The sequence below is a fragment of the Sciurus carolinensis genome, chromosome X (assembly GCF_902686445.1).
Source record: "Sciurus carolinensis chromosome X, mSciCar1.2, whole genome shotgun sequence".
Taxonomy (NCBI): Eukaryota; Metazoa; Chordata; class Mammalia; order Rodentia; family Sciuridae; genus Sciurus; species Sciurus carolinensis.
Genome location: NC_062232.1, coordinates 62,908,826 through 62,918,783, shown reverse-complemented (window position 1 = coordinate 62,918,783; position 9,958 = coordinate 62,908,826). Strand labels below are relative to the sequence as shown.

The window sequence follows — 9,958 nt, the reverse complement described above, 5'->3', positions numbered from 1 at the left end:
AGAATAGAGCAGTAGATATAAGGAACTGAGGAGGACAGGGACGAGAGAGGGATGGAGAAAAGTGGACCAAAGCGTGCAAAGATACAATAAGATAGGAGGATGGGTTATGTTATTTTATTACAAAGTAGGTTGAATACAGTTAACAACAAGTATGATATATTTCAAAATGAATAGAAGAGAGAATTTTGAATATTCTCATCATAAATAAATGGTAAATGTGTGAAGTCATGGGTATGTATATTAATTACTCTAATTTAAATATTAGACAATGTCTATTTGTATCAAAATAGTATATTGTACTCCTTAAACATATATAGCTATTATATTTCAATTTTAAGAGAAGCAACAACTATAAAACTTCACAAAAATCAGTTTGTCAACTTATTTTAAAAGGCAAAGATATGGAAAACACAAAGGCATGCATATGCATGCAAACACATACATATACCCACATTCCTATCATATAAGTAACAACTAGAATCTAGCATGCCATTAAAATGTGTTAGATAATTCAAAGTCATTCACTCTGATTAGTATCAGAACAATGTTGTGAACATAATATCATTGTTGACCATATGATAGTTCTGAAAAAATAAGTTTTAGGAAAATTTAATCACTAACATTAAGTGGTTGAATTAGAATTGAGAATACCGCAAATAAGATATCCTAAAGCCAGCATCCCATTTTAACTATTATGATTAACTCCCTCTGCCAAACTTCATGAAGTATATTATTTCCTATATTGGTCATCATGTCCTAAGAGAAAAAAAACTTAATATAAAAGATAATGTAGAATAGTGTAAGAGCATTTACAATACACTATATCCAGTTTTACAAAAATCAATTGATTTTGCAGCTTACAAGTCAAATCTACATTATTGAAAAGCATTTAGAAGTCACTCTGTTTAAGCCTATATTTATGGTTCATCTTATGGCCTTCCTAGGAGAAGATTTTGAGCAGTTAGTACATAGGAACGAAACTAATGACTGAATAACAAGTCAGTAGAGTACCTTAGAATACAACTTAAATATGCATCTCTTAAATTAACTTTTGAATGTTGTGGTATGTAAATACTTACCTGAAATCACAGGTTTAAATCCCCATACTACTACGTAACTCCCCCTACCTCATCTGCTGTTTTAAAAATTGAATATGATAATACAAGTGAAATAAAGTACATGGAACATAATAATGAGTAACTTTATATGTTACTTCTAGGTTCAACTCAACTATTATATTTGGACTTCAGTTTCCTCAACAATAAAATGAGGAGAAAAATCATTTCCTGCTTAAAGATTTTATGATTTTGATAAATCCTAGGACATATGCTGACAAATGTCCCTTTCAGAAACAATAGATAAAACTAGAAAATAAATCAAGACTATTTTTCTTAAGTATGTCTGTTTGAGTCAAACATAATCTAGTTTGAGAATTTATGCTTGGATAACCTTCAAACTCTAAATTTGCTTAAATAAAACTTAATAAAATAGTGACTCTATATCTTTCTCTTCATTGGTGAAGAGAACGAAATCAGAGAAGTGAACTGACAGCTGGTTCATGCCAGAGTTAAGATTTTTTAATCTCTGTGATAATATTCTTTTCACTATATCTTGTCATTTAATTTACCTTAATAATGAACTAATTTTTTTGCAGAAATTAAAGATTGTGAAAAATATTTCATTCTGTAGGCTTTTGCACTCTAAATTGATTTTCAATTATTTTAAAAGCAGATAAAAGTAGGTGAGGTATATTCTTTTTCTTCAAATGCAATTTTACCTTTCCCAGTATTATGAATATCTTTACTCCATTTATGTCAGCCAATATTTAATTTGAGAAAAATATTTCTGATGCATTAATTAAATAACTCACCTCTTGTTAGGTATTTCAATAAATTCCAGATTGCAATAACCACTATTGATGAAATTATATTGGACTTTGTAGATTTTTGTATCTTTTGAGTGTTTATATGGAACATCATGAAGTGCAATTAAAATAATTAAGGAGGATGAAAAAATCTTTAGCATGCAGCAAAGAGTTCTGCAAAATGTTAATTTCTGTCAAATAAGTGAATCTATGCACAGATGCCTACTGACAGAGGCTGTGATTTCAAAATGCTTTGCATGCCAAATAACTTGTTTACCCCCTCAATGTTTGCCAAGTTTACTGTCAATTTACAAATAATTTCCATTTTGCTGTTTATTCCACTGCCTTTTGATGGATATGTCTTCCAGACTTTTATCTTGCATGTAGACAAACTAATTAATATTTTCCCTTCAGGCAAATATTTTTTTCCTAGATCTAAATGTGGGTTAGATTCTTCCTCGTTTCCATATGCTTTGTTCTGTCAATCATCTATGTTCTGTGTTGCTAAAAATGTACCTCAGTGAATGTCAACTTCTATGATTTATACTATACACACATACATACTCAAAACTTATCTATTCAGTCTATACATATATACATGTAGTGTGGATTCAATGGGAAAAATATCTCTGTGATAATATCAAGATTTGGGAAATCAACTTTCAAAGTAGGAAAGATCATTCCTGAAGTCACCTTTTGATCTCCATCTCCATTATGACACTATTGTTTGGGTATTAATGTATTAAAACCAGTGTACTGGGCTGGGGTTGTGGCTCAGGGATGCAGCACTTGCTTAGTACATGTGAGGCCCTGGGATCAATCCTCAGCACCACATAAAAATAAATAAATAATATAAAGGTATTGTGTTCATATAAAAAAATACTACTGTACTGAGGCTCTAATCAAGATTATATAGAGATTATATAGTGTCTTTTAATAACTTTGTCTTCTTTATATGTTCTTAGAGATAAAGGTGAAAACAGAGTTAGGTTTATAGCGAGACTAGGTAGAGACCCAAATATATAGAACAGCATAGTTCATGTCACCAACAAACATTTAGCCAAACATGAGATGACAAAATACTACTTCATTATTAAACACAATTTTCTGTAACTAAAATTCACTTAGCTCTAAAATAATTGCTACTTTAATATTTGTGTGTATGTGTATAATGCATATGCTTGCAGCAGATTTTTATATTTGATAAAAATATGCATTTAAGAGTGCAAGAATATTCTAATAAATCGACATACAAATAACTAGTCCTGTTTTTCAGTACAAGGAATTGAATCCAGGGTTGCTTAAAACTTTGCTAAGTTTCTGAGCCTGGCTTTGAAGTCCTGATTCTCCTCATTAGTATGCCAAGCCTCGGGGATTACAGGACTGCCCCACCATGCCTGCAAAAGTACTAGTCTTAATATTTTACATCCTAGTGCTGACAAATCTCTGCAGGTTAAATAAATAAACCAGAAAATCTTTTGGTAAGATGTGTTTTGCTTATTTTATAATATTATGCATAGATTTTAAAGATAAGATCTATATGTGCTTAGGTGAAATTTATATAAATATTAAATACAAAACACTTGAAATTATCTCTTATGAACATCTTCCAATTAAAGTGCCAGTTGAACTTCTGGATATAGAACTATAGAAACTTGGACATTCAATTTTACCAACTGCACAAGTTATCAAAATTTTTGCAGGAGTCAAGGTATTTTCTGGTCTATAATACATGGAATAATAATGCTCAAAAGACTTATAGTCAGTCAGACTTTTGATCAAATGCAGTAAAAATAAATCACTATCCAGTGATCTACAAGTAAACATTCTTGGTTTTTTTATGTTGTGTTAGTATCTCTTCAGCTTTTGCACTGGTTATATCTAGATGAGAAAAATACCTCTAATTATAGTAATGTACAGTATTGTATTGTTCAGAGTAGAAGAAGTTGTGGAGAATGGAAGGTAATGTGAGATTTTTAACATATTCTATCAGGAATTTGAACTTTAAAAATGATTTCCTAGGATGAAGAGAGGCAGTGTCAGAACTGCCTCAAAAGCACAGGTTAAAACACTAGGAAAGTGGAAAAAACCTAAATATATAATTTCTTGTAAGGGAGTAGAATATTTTCATGCAAACATTAATGTAGATGATCTATACTTACCTGGTAGGGGAGAACACCATGATCATCTAGATGGTTTTCCCAAAGCGAGGCTTATCCATTGCTCTCTGGATATGCTAATCACTGCAATTTCCCCAAATATGGGAAAGTCAACTGCATAATTTGTGGTAGTGGGAAATTGTGTTTGTGTTCTCCTCTGTGATAAAAAAGATACATTATCATAACTAAAAGTAAAATAAATAGTATCAGATATAAGAACCCAGGCAATAAGCCTTATGACAAAAAAAAGAACTATACAAAAAATAAATTATTCTAAAAGATATAAATTGTCCCTCTTAATTAGTTTTTGTCAGGTATTGACTATGTGAGAGGCTGAAATGCTGGTCCTACAGGATCTTAAATATCCTTTACTTAAAGATACTGTTGTTCTCAACCTTTTTTGTTATCATTGAAGTCAAATGATAGAAAATTCTCATAGCATAACTATTTCTATGGGTTTAAATGCAACTGTCAACCAGCTAGATTGGACTCTGCACTCTTTAATTCTCACTTGTATAACAAACCTATATAATAAGAATAGCTGGAACAGAGACTATTATGCTCAGTGAAATAAGCCAATCCAAAATAACCAAAGGCCAAATTTTCTCTCTGATAGGCAGAGGCTAACACATACAAGGAGGGAAAGGTGTAATTTGATTGAATTAGACAAAGAGGAATGAAGGGAAGGGAGGGGGAGTTGGAATAGGAAAGAGTGAATAAGACATCACTTTCTTATATTTATACAGGAATACACAACTGGTATAACTCCTTATCATGTTCAAACACAAGAATGGGATCCTAATTAGAATAAATTATATTCTGTATATATATATATATATTATGCAAAAATACACTCTACTGTCATGTATATCTAAAAAGAAAAAGTAAAAAAGCAGGGCAAGGTGAGGCACACTTGTAATCCTATCACCCCAGGAAGCTGAGGCAGGAGGATCATGTGATCAAAGCCAACCTCAGTAAAAGTTAGGTGCTAAGCAACTAAGTGAGATCCTGTCTCTAAATAAAATACAAAATAGGGTTGGGGATGTGACTCAGTGGTGGAGTGCCACTGAGTTCAATCCCTGGTGTCAAAAAATAAAAAAATAAGAAAACAGAAAACAAGAAAAATGAAAATGTAGAAACAGAATCTGAGTTTGAAGTCTAGATACATGAACTTGAATATTCAAACAATATTAAAGAAAAATTATAATGATTATCAGGTTATTAAAAAACTCAAGAACATCATTAAAAGATGTAATTGAAGGTCATAAATTTAAGGTCATATATTGAGGAAGAAGCAGGAACAGGCTAAAAATAGTGATAAATCATTCACTGAAGTAATAGCAGAAAATTTTCCAGTCCTTTGAAATGACAGATGCAACCAGACACTGGTGACATTTAGAACCCCACATGGACAAGACCAGGAAAGAAACTTTCAAAGACACATCATAATTAAATGCAATGAAGTCCAGAACAGAGATACACTCAGGAGATAACAGAGTAGAGGAATGTGCATTTCAAACTGCACCATGGTATAAGACAAAAGTAGTGGTTTGTACATCTTCTCAGCAAGATGGGTGACAGAGAAGTTTTACTAAAATTTAATATTTTAATATTTACACTCAAAGTGTCTTAGGAACTCAGAAATTTGTAATAAACAAAACAGAAAGAAAACAACATAGCCCATCCAGCAACCACCTGTGGAGATTCTCTACAGACATAGGGAGAGGGAACATAGTCTTGGTACAGAAAAAACCAAGATTAAAAATGTTGCCTAAACTTAACTGAACCAGAGCCCAACTACATGTTGGTGCTTGAAAAGAATGCTCAGGCACTTAAAAAGTGCACTCTGTGTCTCAAGTGGCCCCAGAGAGCTCAGGCAGGAGTCATGCTGGATTGAGTGCTCAGCAGCAGTGTCTGCAAGATGCAGGAGATCAGAAAAGAAAACACACACACACGCACACACATACACACACACACAAAGAAACAATATCCGAGCAGGTGCCTATTGAGGGATGTAAACTTTGCCTGATGGAACATAAAAGAAATGGGCACAGAGTCTGGAACACTCAAGTTAGAAGAGAAAAGGAGAGCCCCACTGACTTCTCCATGGGCTCTGTTGGGTCATGTGACCAGGTGAAGTGGCCAGGAGTCTGAACAGGCAGAGGTGAGTACAGCAACTAATCTGGGGAAGGCTGGACTCCTGAATAGCAGTGAGTTGTGGATCAGACCTTCCTGCCCCAAGATTAAATTTCTTGGGATATTCCCAAGAACCAGATCTGAGTAAGAGATAGGCCACTGTATAGCCCCAAGGGCAGATCAATCTAGTCTCTCCAAAAAGGCATCACCCAACAAAACCTGATTAGAGCTGAGGTTAAATTAGACTTCAGTGCCACCAGCTGGAACTTCCCTCACAGAATGCTGCAGAAGTATTAACCTAGGAATGCACCAAACTGGTCTTAATGGATAAAATGGCAACTGGCACTATGTCCTATCCCATCCTACCTCATACTGGTGAGAAGGGAAGCTGATTCTTATATAAAAGAGCTTCAATCTTAGGTCATTACAATTGGTAACTTACAGAGCAACTCAAAAACAGGATGGGGATAATATTCCCCATCCTTTACTCTATCAGCACATATCTCAAGAAAAATTGGAACGAAAGACAGTTGCACGGAAAATGACCATGTATTCTGATCAACTATTTTGGCCATCTCAGTGGAGAAGGTTCTATCAGTTTTCACTAAGATTGGATTTTTCTTAATTTTTTAATTTATGTGAGTGTAATTTTATTCCTTTCACATGTGTGTGTATATATGTGAATTCTGGCTATTTTCAGGGACATAAATATTTGGTTTTTTATTTGTTTTATTTGTCTTTTATTTATTTACTTTTTAATTTTCTCTCATGGTTAGCATTTTTTGAGTCAGTACTGGAGAATAAACCTAGGTGCTTAATCACTGAGACCCAGTCCTAGTGCTTTTTTTTATTTTTTAAGATGGGATCTTGCTAAGTTGCTGAGGTCCTTGTTAAATTGTTAAGTATGGCTTTAAACTTGCAATCCTCCTGCCCCAGCATTCTGATCCTCTGGGATGATAGGCATGTGCCACTGCAACTGGGTAGAATTTTTTAAATATAATTATGTTTTCCTTTTATTGGTTTTTGAGGTTTTTAGGTTTTTAGATTACGTATTTTGGTTTGGTTTTGTATTATTTTCATTTATTTATTTCTCTTGTTTCTTTCTTATCTTCTGCTAATGACCTTATTTTATCTTTCTCTCTCCCTCTTTCCCAATATCTTGCTTCTATTTTCCCCTCTTTTCATATAAACATTTTCTGATACATTGCTTTAGCATCCTCTCTATTCAATTTCTGAAATTGTAATGCCTTTTCTAACTTCCTAACACATTTCCTTTTCCCACCATTAATTATTTTTTACCATCATCCAGAAATAATTGGTTTATCTTATTCCTGCCCCACCATTTATATTAATGTAATCATCATTGCTGTGGATGATTTAATTGAAACCTTGCCGGGGTCCAGCCCTAGCAGGGTTCGGGAGTTCTAGGTGGATGAGAGGTATTGGCATGGTGGAGAAACAGCACACAGAGACACCAAGTGTTCTGGGGATGAATCTGTATTTTTTTCTGCCAGTCTTTTTAGATATTTTTCTTTAGTGATGATTATATCATCTTTGGTTAGTTTAAAACAAGAAAAATCTTCAAAAGTACAAGCTATGCCTCTTCTGAAAGTACGCATTCTCTCTGTATGACAGTCCAGACCAAAACAACCTTATTTCCCAGCTAGATTAAAACAATCTTTCTCCCAGCTAAACTGAGGGCAACAGGATCTGCCAGCCTTTAACCTTCAGAACAAACACGTTACTAGATTTTCTGAGAAACTACCCCCACCATGAACTCCAGTGTTTAACAGTGAAAAGTTTTTACTATTATTAAAGGGCAAAGAAATCAACTTATAATTAATATTTAGTCTATTCTAATTTCATATAATGGCAGACTACAATCTTATTCTGATTCTCAAAGAATTAGACTAAAATAGGAAAAACACAAACTATATTTATGACTAACCTAAATGTTTTTATTATGTAAAGTATCTTTAGAATCAACTATTGAAACTAGGAAAGCAACAAAGGCTAAACACTGCATCCAAGTTCAGAGGAATGTCTCTTTATCCATCTATTATTATAAACTCAAGCACAGCCACAATTGTTTATTTTCATATATTTAATCTAGGTATTTCTGCTAAATTTTCATTGTGCACTATTTTGTGTCCCAATACTGTAAAACCTTCTCAAAGTTTTTACAATAAGTTTCTAATGATATATTAAAATATAATATATAATATTAAAAAGCAACTACACATGGAGACATGCCACGCCTATGGCCCCCAAGAGGGAGAACGATCAACAGAACTGTGTCAAGTGTTGAGTCCTCTATTCCAACAGACCATGTCAAGTGTCGGAGTGGCAGGAAATAGACGTGGCAAAACCTACTATTTGATTTACGGTCAGAGTAGTTCATGTTTATCGATTATACTGTTGACAATTGTTGAATCCACCATTCTTCATTATTAGTGAAAATGTTGAAGACATCATAGTAGGACCTAGGTGTTCACTTTAGCAGCAGTGTTTATTGTTTGTTACTTGCAGCAGTTGTTAGTATTGTTTATTTGTCCCCAATCCATGAGGTTTTGGGAACCTACAGAGACACTAGAAGTACACAGTTTAGAGACTCTGCTGATGAAATAAAATTTCATGACATTACTCCAACTCAAAGACATGAGAAGACAAAAGTCCCAAATCAACAAGGACCCAACAAGGAAAAATCATTTAGGGAATGAGGACCCACCACTTGGAATGTACATTGACTTTAAAAACAGAGAAGTACCAGTACAAAAACAATATTTATTCACAAAAGACACACATTAATAAAAAGAGAGAAGTAGAGAAATCCACCTAAGTTGATGGAAAAGACCAAGACTGAAAGCATAAGAAAAAAGGCAAAATAAAAATCTCCCCTCAAAATCCACAATCTCCCATCAAATAATCCTTCTGATGTTGAGGTCGATGAAAACCCAGAGGTAAATTATAATAAACGGATTATCAAAATGTTCAATGAACTGAAAGAAAATCTAAGGAAGACATTAAGAGAGCAATTACAAGACATGAAAGACCACTTGAATAAAGAAATAAAAGTACTGAAAAGAAACAAAGCAGAACTCTTAGAAATGAAAGACATGGCAAGGTGCAGTGGTGCACACTTGTAATCACAGAGACTCAGGAGGCTGAGACAGGATGATTGAAAGTTCAATGCCAGCCTCAGCAAAAGTAAGACACTAAGCAACTCAGTGAGATCCTGTCTTTAAATAAAATACAAAATAGAGCTGGGAATGTGGTTAAGTGGTTGAGCGTCCCTGAGTTTAATCCCTTGTACTCCCGCCACAAAAAAAAAAAAAAGAAAATGAAAGACATGATCAGTCAAACTACATACTTACTTGAAGGCATCCGTAAGAGATTAGATTGTGTAGAAAATAGAACTTCAACCATTGAAGATAAAATTTCATGCACTGAAGAGAGGCTATATAATCTTGAGTACACAGAAGGGAGGAAAGGGGAGAAAATTGTAGGACATGACCAGAATATACAAGAACTCTTGGACAACCAAATCTGAGAATCACTGGGATACAAGAGAATGGTGAGATACTAAGTAAAGGCATAAAGAACATTTTCAATGAAATATCAGAAATGAGATAGACATCCATATACAGGAAACTCACAGGACACTAAATTAAGAAGCTCATGAAGAAACATCACAAACAAAATGCTTAATATAGAAAATAAGGAGGAAATAGTAAAAACTTCAAGAGAGAAACATCAGATTACATTGAGAGCCAACCCAATAGGCTCACTTCTGATTTAT

General features: G+C 33.8%; 1 non-coding gene across 1 annotated transcript; it reads left to right on the top strand.

The window, feature by feature from the left end:
* The first annotated feature begins 4,018 nt into the window (after positions 1 to 4,018).
* Positions 4,019 to 4,182, top strand: LOC124972789 (U1 spliceosomal RNA). The gene has a single exon (XR_007106563.1). It is a non-coding gene; the product is annotated as a U1 spliceosomal RNA (small nuclear RNA).
* Positions 4,183 to 9,958: the final 5,776 nt, after the last annotated feature.